Source organism: Polypterus senegalus, chromosome 10, assembly GCF_016835505.1.
Source record: "Polypterus senegalus isolate Bchr_013 chromosome 10, ASM1683550v1, whole genome shotgun sequence".
NCBI lineage: Eukaryota > Metazoa > Chordata > Cladistia > Polypteriformes > Polypteridae > Polypterus > Polypterus senegalus.
The window spans coordinates 134,641,328-134,648,438 of record NC_053163.1 but is presented as its reverse complement, the minus strand read 5'-3'; positions in this window follow the sequence as shown (position 1 = coordinate 134,648,438).

The following is a 7,111-nucleotide window of genomic DNA, read 5'->3' as shown; positions in this document are numbered from 1 at the left end:
CAGTATGGATGCCAGGGACCAGGCCACAAAAGTGACACATAATGATTGGGTAGTAAACAACAAGAAAACAGGAGCACTATGGACAGGGACATCCCTGCAGAAAACAGCTGAGAAGACCCCAGAACCTGTTGTGAAATTTAGGGTCTCACACAATCCATTTAATGTGCACATCCCAGGCCGGTTTTCTCCAAAAAGAGGAGCTCTCTGGGACATTTAATCTAACAAACGACAGTCCCATAAAGGTCAGAAAAAAAAACAAAAAAAAAAAACAAACACCATGAGCATCAAGCAAAAGAGAATAAAAAAGTGAGAATTTCACCTCATATTCAATTAACAGCAAAAATTTGTATTTACTATATTTAATGAGATATTAGGATTCTATCACTGCACCACTATAATGGAATATTTGAGCTCTAAAAACCAAATCAAAGTTCCGGACCGGACCTAAAAACCCTGTTAGCTTTCATGTTACTTAAGTTGGACTGTGTGTCCTTCACAAGTCACATATGCTTTGTGGTTTAAAAGTGTCCAGGAAAGGCACTTCAGCCTCCGAAGTTCTATTTATATTGGTGGACAAGCCAATACTGTACTGGAAATGTCTAAACCTTGATTAAAGCCTTGATTCACTCAGCACAGTTAAGCTCAAATATCTCAACAGTGGCCAAAACTTGCTACCTCGACTTCAATATCTTACCAGGGGCTAGAAGCCATTCTGTTCACGAGGAGTCCCTGCCAGGATTCACTTACATGTCGATCCATCGGTCTTCAGATTGCTTCCCCTGAAAGGGCGACACCACTAAAAGCCGAGAACCGCTACTCCTGTTGGGCTTTCATATCCCGATGGCTACCTTTGAAAGGGCTACAGCAGGGGGTCTCCAACCTTTTTTCCCCTGAGAGCTACTTTTACAAAATGAAAGTGGCTGAGAGCTACTCATGTTTTCTAACGTTTATTCTCATTCCTTATTTCAACTCAAACAAACTGAATAAGCTTGTTTTGCCTGAACATTTACAAAATGCTGGTGTCCATGACTCAAATTAAACTCATATTGTGATTAAAATATCACAAAAAATATTTAGTTCACCTGCATTGTGTATGTCTATATGCATTTTCTAGTGTATGTCACACTTTTGAATTAAAACACGAATGCGGTCAAAATAAAACAATGCACTTCCAAATACACAGATATTCCTTCTTCATTTGTCATTTTGTCACATGTCACTGTGTCACTTTATTCACAGGTCCAGTTGCATGTGTGATGTGCTTTTTAGTTAGTCAGATGACTGGCACTGAGGTGTCTGGTGAAGTGGAGCCACTGAGGTTCACTCTTAAGGAGTCATTGTAATGTTCATCTGTCAGTCTTGTTCTGAACTTTGATTTCATGACATTCACGTCAGACTCACAGGGGTATGGAGACACAAACAAAGCAGACATTTTCAGAGCTGCTTGGTGAAGATTCTTAGAGTTATCTGGCTCCACTAAACTGCAGAAATGCGGAGCATGCCGTGGAGACTTAAAACTGCACATTATTTTGAAGGTTTACTAATATATAATACAGTATATAAAATCCAATGTTTCTCTGTCTGTATGTCTGTCTGCTTTTCACGAGAGAACTACCTAACAGATTTAGATCGGGTGTTTTTCTCCAATTTGCCTGAACACTCCAGTTGATTTTGTGACATCTCTCATTTCGTTATGTATCATAGTTCACTTGCGGTACCGATTTATTTATGCGAATCTGAGAAACACGCACCAGGTTTTGGACTTCCTTACTAACTCAATCACTCACTTGCCAGTTTCAGGTTGTGTTCCTTAACTCCGCTTAGCTAGCAAACGACAGAAAAATTGAATTCAACTTTGTTTGATATTTAAAACAAAGTGTTACTTAGGTTTTGATGCGTTGGAGTCTGGATATTCTCTTAAGTGTGCCACGTTGAAAAGGTAGATTGCAATTCAGATTGTGGATTGTAATATGATTTTTCAGAAAGATCGCCCAGCCCTAATTTGAATAATCAAGTTTTGAAATGCATGTACGATTCGTTAACCCTTTGGTGAGCTACTTGGAAAGGGGTGGTGAGCTACTGGTAGCTCACGAGCGACATGATGGAGACACTGGGCTACACAGTCTAGCAGAAGCCACTGTCACCAGCTAGTCATCAACCCTGAGAATACAATACCTACATGGACATAGTTCATTTTATTAACAATCATCAGTCATTGCTAAACGTCAGTAACCAAAAGAAAAAGTTCAGCAAAACAATACTCACACTACAGTATGTCAACCATTAGTTAGATATGAAAACATACAATCTGAACAATACAAATTAGGGTCACATAAGAAGCTTTGTATCAGGCGGCTGTAGCGTTGGTTGTTTGCTGGTTTTGTTTTCTTATCCAGGAGTGATGATTGGGAGCAAAAGAGTGGTGTGTAGTGGGCACAATCTGACCGAGTGGTCATCTCTTTGGCAGTTGACCACCCTCTCTCTTCCCCTACTCTTCATGCTTCTTTTAAAATATTTTGAATTTATAGTGCAACACTGACGGGCTACCATAAACAGGATATCACCATTAGTCAAAAAACCAGGACAACTGATAAATTCCCATGGTCTGTTTGATTGTTACATTACTTTTGAAACATGTTCATGTTAAAATCCTAAGCTTCTATTTCACATATTCTTACAAGTGTACAAACTAAGATCAATTAAAGTGTTAAAAAAATTACATTGTAATTACCAAAGCTACTATTTTAAGAATTTTCCCAGAATTCCTGTCCATCTATTTTGCATACAGTGGTTACTGTTTTACAGCTTCCAGTAATGTGAATTGTGATCACATTGTGTCATCATCTGTATGAAGCTTGCATGTTCTCCCTTTTAATTTTTTTAAGATGTTCCTCCACAATTTTTAAAATATGTGCAGTAGTCAGAAACACTATTAGCTCCATACGAGCGAGTGTCCTGCAATGGACAGACATCTTCAATGTCAGGCAGGAACCATTGCAAAGAGTACAAAGGACAACCATCAAGCCCCAACACTTTAACACATAGACTTTGAATAGTAAAAAGTACTGAATGAGGAAATGCAGTAATAGTTACTTATATGACCCTCATGCAGAGTACGTCTAAGATTAAAACTGTAATCTGGAGTTCCAGCTGAGCAGACATGTGGAGGAAGAGGTCCTGCAGCTCTTCAGTGTTCTGTACAAGCAAGACAGAATGACTACATTTTACTGTGGTTATTTGTGTTATCAAAAACTGAAATACAAAAAAAAAAAAAAAAAAGAAAAAAAAGAAAATTTAATCAAAATAAAACCAAAACGAGTGAAAACCTAAAAGTAAACCAAAAATTAAACCCACATAACATGAAAACAATAATGAAATACAATGGCATGTAGCCTAACGTTCAGTATTCCCTCCAAGGCATTCACAACTCCGAGCACACCATCTTGGAGATGTGCACAAAGAAGCAAGTGAGGAAATCGATTTGCTTTTGTTCACAAAGGAGGGATGCCAGAACTGCAGCCTTCACCATAGACTGCAGTTTCATTTGGTCTTATTTCTAACCATCATGAATGTTGTTTGTGCACAGTTTAGCAGTTATTCACCTTGTGAATCGAGACAAAGGTCATGAGTTAATAAAATTAAAAAAAAGGAAAGAAAAAGAAAAACTAACAACCGACTCGAGACTAAGACACTAGAAAAGTCCTAAAGATGGCAAATTAAGACAAAATTTTATATGCCCAACATCAAGCTTACAAAATTTGTACCAAGTAAAATCTCCCGAGAGGGGGGAGAAAAAAAAAAAAACCACACACACACCTTAATGCACAGTGGTATGAAAGGTGTAAAATGGTCTGACACAGCACAGCTGCTTTGTGTGAAATATGCAAACTTGAACTGTTGGCCTCAGTGGTTGAAGGTGTGGAGATCAACTCAGCACACCTCAAACTCCACTTATGAGAAGTATAAACATGTTCATATCCTTGCTCTATCACTGGCTATTCTGAAGGTGGCAGAAAGTCTCTAGTCGGCAGTGAAGTGCTCACTTTCTGGAATTTCATATTTTTGTCTTTCAGAATTCTCTTTTCCCTGGCTGGGTCTGATCTGTTTCTTGTACCTGATGCCCAGGTAGATTAGGTAAATTTGATTGTGAATGAATACAGGGATAACATTTAAAAAAAAAAGTTAAATTAAATAGTAATTTAAAAAGCTTGATTTGTTTTTACATTATATACCTGTAAAATGTACATAATGCTTTGTTGAACAAAGTCCACAGTGAACTTGTCCACAAAATGCAATACATCTTTTCTGATGCACAAACACATTGAATACATATGAATAGTTTTAACATGACACTTTAATTCTGTACATTTTCAAGAATGATCTATTGCATAAAATTACTTATGAATATTTTGCAACACACTAAGTTGTCACATGGTAATGTACCTGAATATTGTTGTTCACACCAACACAGTCCTTGGAGGGAAGACTGCGGCAGTTGACAGTTCACTGCTTCCTCACTAACAGACTGCGCAACGAGCATAAAATGTTGCCAGTGGGTTAAAAAAAAAAAAAGTTTTGAATACAAAACACAGAATTGGATGTAATTGGAAAGGTACTGTGTGGAATCACGTCAAGTATAGCACGGACAGTAACGAGAACAAGTACATAATTAATGAAGGCAGTTGGGATTGTGGATAACTTAAGGGAAAGAACCAGACAAATTCAAAAATACTTATTACAAAGATATCTTCAGAGGTGTTGAGGACAGAGACACTGAAAAACAAAATCCTACCAGAAGGTAAAATGGCAGGCAAAGGTGGTCAAGAAAATTTTACTTCTCGGTTTTCCAACTCAAATTTAAAAAGTACAGAAGTACCTTTATTAAACCAATTTCTACCAGGTTGAATGAATCACTTCCCTTCACAATATACTGAAAACCAATCTAAAAACAGAGGCAAGCAACCAACAAAAAAACAAATATTCAACACTTCATAAAACTAAACTGAAAATGGAATGTTAAAAAGTGCAGGTTTTTAAAAAAAAAAAACCCACCACACACACAACCCTTGACCTTCACCAATTGTCCCCTTCCTGAAAGAATGACTAATTTACTTGTTTTTAATTGGTTTACTATACATAATTTAGTGATGTAAACAGCCTGTAGCAAAAAAGGCCATACACAGTCTTAGTCAGGAAGCACTACATTTATCGTAAGCAGTGTGCCATCTGCAGCCAGCATAAATTCACTTTTTTCTTTTAATACAAAGTAAATAAACCTTGAATTACATTACTGGAGTAGTAGTAATAGTTTGATTGTGGGTTTCCTCCGGGTGCTCCATTTTCCTCCCACAGTCCAAAGACATGCAGATTAGGCGCATTGGTGCGCGTGCGTGCGTGCCCTGCGGTGGACTGGCACCCTGTGCAGGCTGGGATTGGCTCCAGCAGACAGCCCATGACCCCGTGTTAGGATATAACGGGTTGGATAATGGATGGATGTAAATCAAATGAACTGTTAGCTACAAATTGGGGACATTTTCAGCAAACAAACAGTTGAATCTTAAACAGAAGCACAACATTACATCAACATCTAAAAATCCACCCATTCATTTTCAAAACACACTTAATCCAATTTAGGATTGGGAGGTCATCATTGAGTCACCCCAGAATCACTCAGTGCAAGAAAGGAACAAGCCCAAGGCAGGCTGCCACACCACCATCACAAGGTGCTCACACCCAGTGCCACGCATAGCAGTTTAGAGTGACCAGTCAGTCAGTCAGTCTACCTGAAGGAAAACTCACCAAACAAATGAAATGGAAGAATGGCTCTGCATAACCCTAAACAGTAGATTTAGGTAAATGAATTAGCCCTTAATACTTTCAAGATTTAGAAATGTGGTTTATGAAATGCAACTCCTAGCAGTGACCATAAAAAGCTGCATTCTGGTATTTGTGCACTAATATAATAAATTGCCATTTTGACATTTTCAAATAAGGCTCTGTTCAGGATTCTTAATCTTTATATTCATAAAATAAAATCATTTTGCTTAAAAACTTAGTACTGCAGTTTCTAAATAAAGCAGTTTATTCTGGTTTAAAAGGGCAGATAAGTGCTCACTATACATATAAACGAATTATGCACTGGCACCACAGGAAATCTAGCAAAATTCATGAATTAGTGCAACTTCCACTATTTTCATAGTCTACCACAAGATTAAATGTCAAAACTAACAGACTGCAACTGAAGAGTACACAAGAATGCAGGAATGAAAACAAAATGTGAACAGCCTCTTAAATTACCAAATACTTGCAAGAAGTCACCCAAATCAACTTGATGGAAGGAAATCAGAAGGTGCAGTAGGGTCATCTTTCAGAAATCCAGTCTTAAAAGGTATGTGAAAAATTGGTTAACATTTGGACTTGCAATTTTTCCGATTTTACAGCAGTGTATTCAAAGCAAGATGGGTGCGTCACCATTCTATCTAGTCTGAATGGCTTTCCATAAATACTTTTGCCATCTGATTTATTAAAAGAAACTGAGGATGTCATTCCTTTGGGAATACTAAGCTTAATTCTTCCCACTAAGTAAACGTTACAATAAGCTGTCTTGTATCAGTGCTTTCTAAATCAGATCATCATGTGCAAAAGGCAAAATTCAGGGTTAACTCTGATGTTCTGTACCAAAGGCTAAATTACTAGTTAATCCCTAAATTTAAATTAGGCAACTGACTGAAATTAAGACAAAACCTAAAATAAAACTTGTTTAAAATTCTCCAGACTTATTCTGATAAACTGGAAGAACCCAAACTCTCCTCTAAGTCAGTGGGAAACTGATGTGTTATATTATTTGAAATTGGAAAAAAATCAAATACTCAGAGGATCTGTACAGACTTTTTTCAAAACATGGCAGGATCTAATCAGTAATATTTTAAAATAAGTTTATAAAGCACAGAGAATTTATTAACTTAGGTATGCTTACAAGCCTTAAATCTTACACCGTTTGGCTTGCTCTCTCTCTCAGGGGTGGGGATCGATCTGTTCTTAACAATTCTTTTTTTTGTAAAAACTTGATTGCTATGTATGGATTGTAATAAAATAAAATAAATAAATAAAA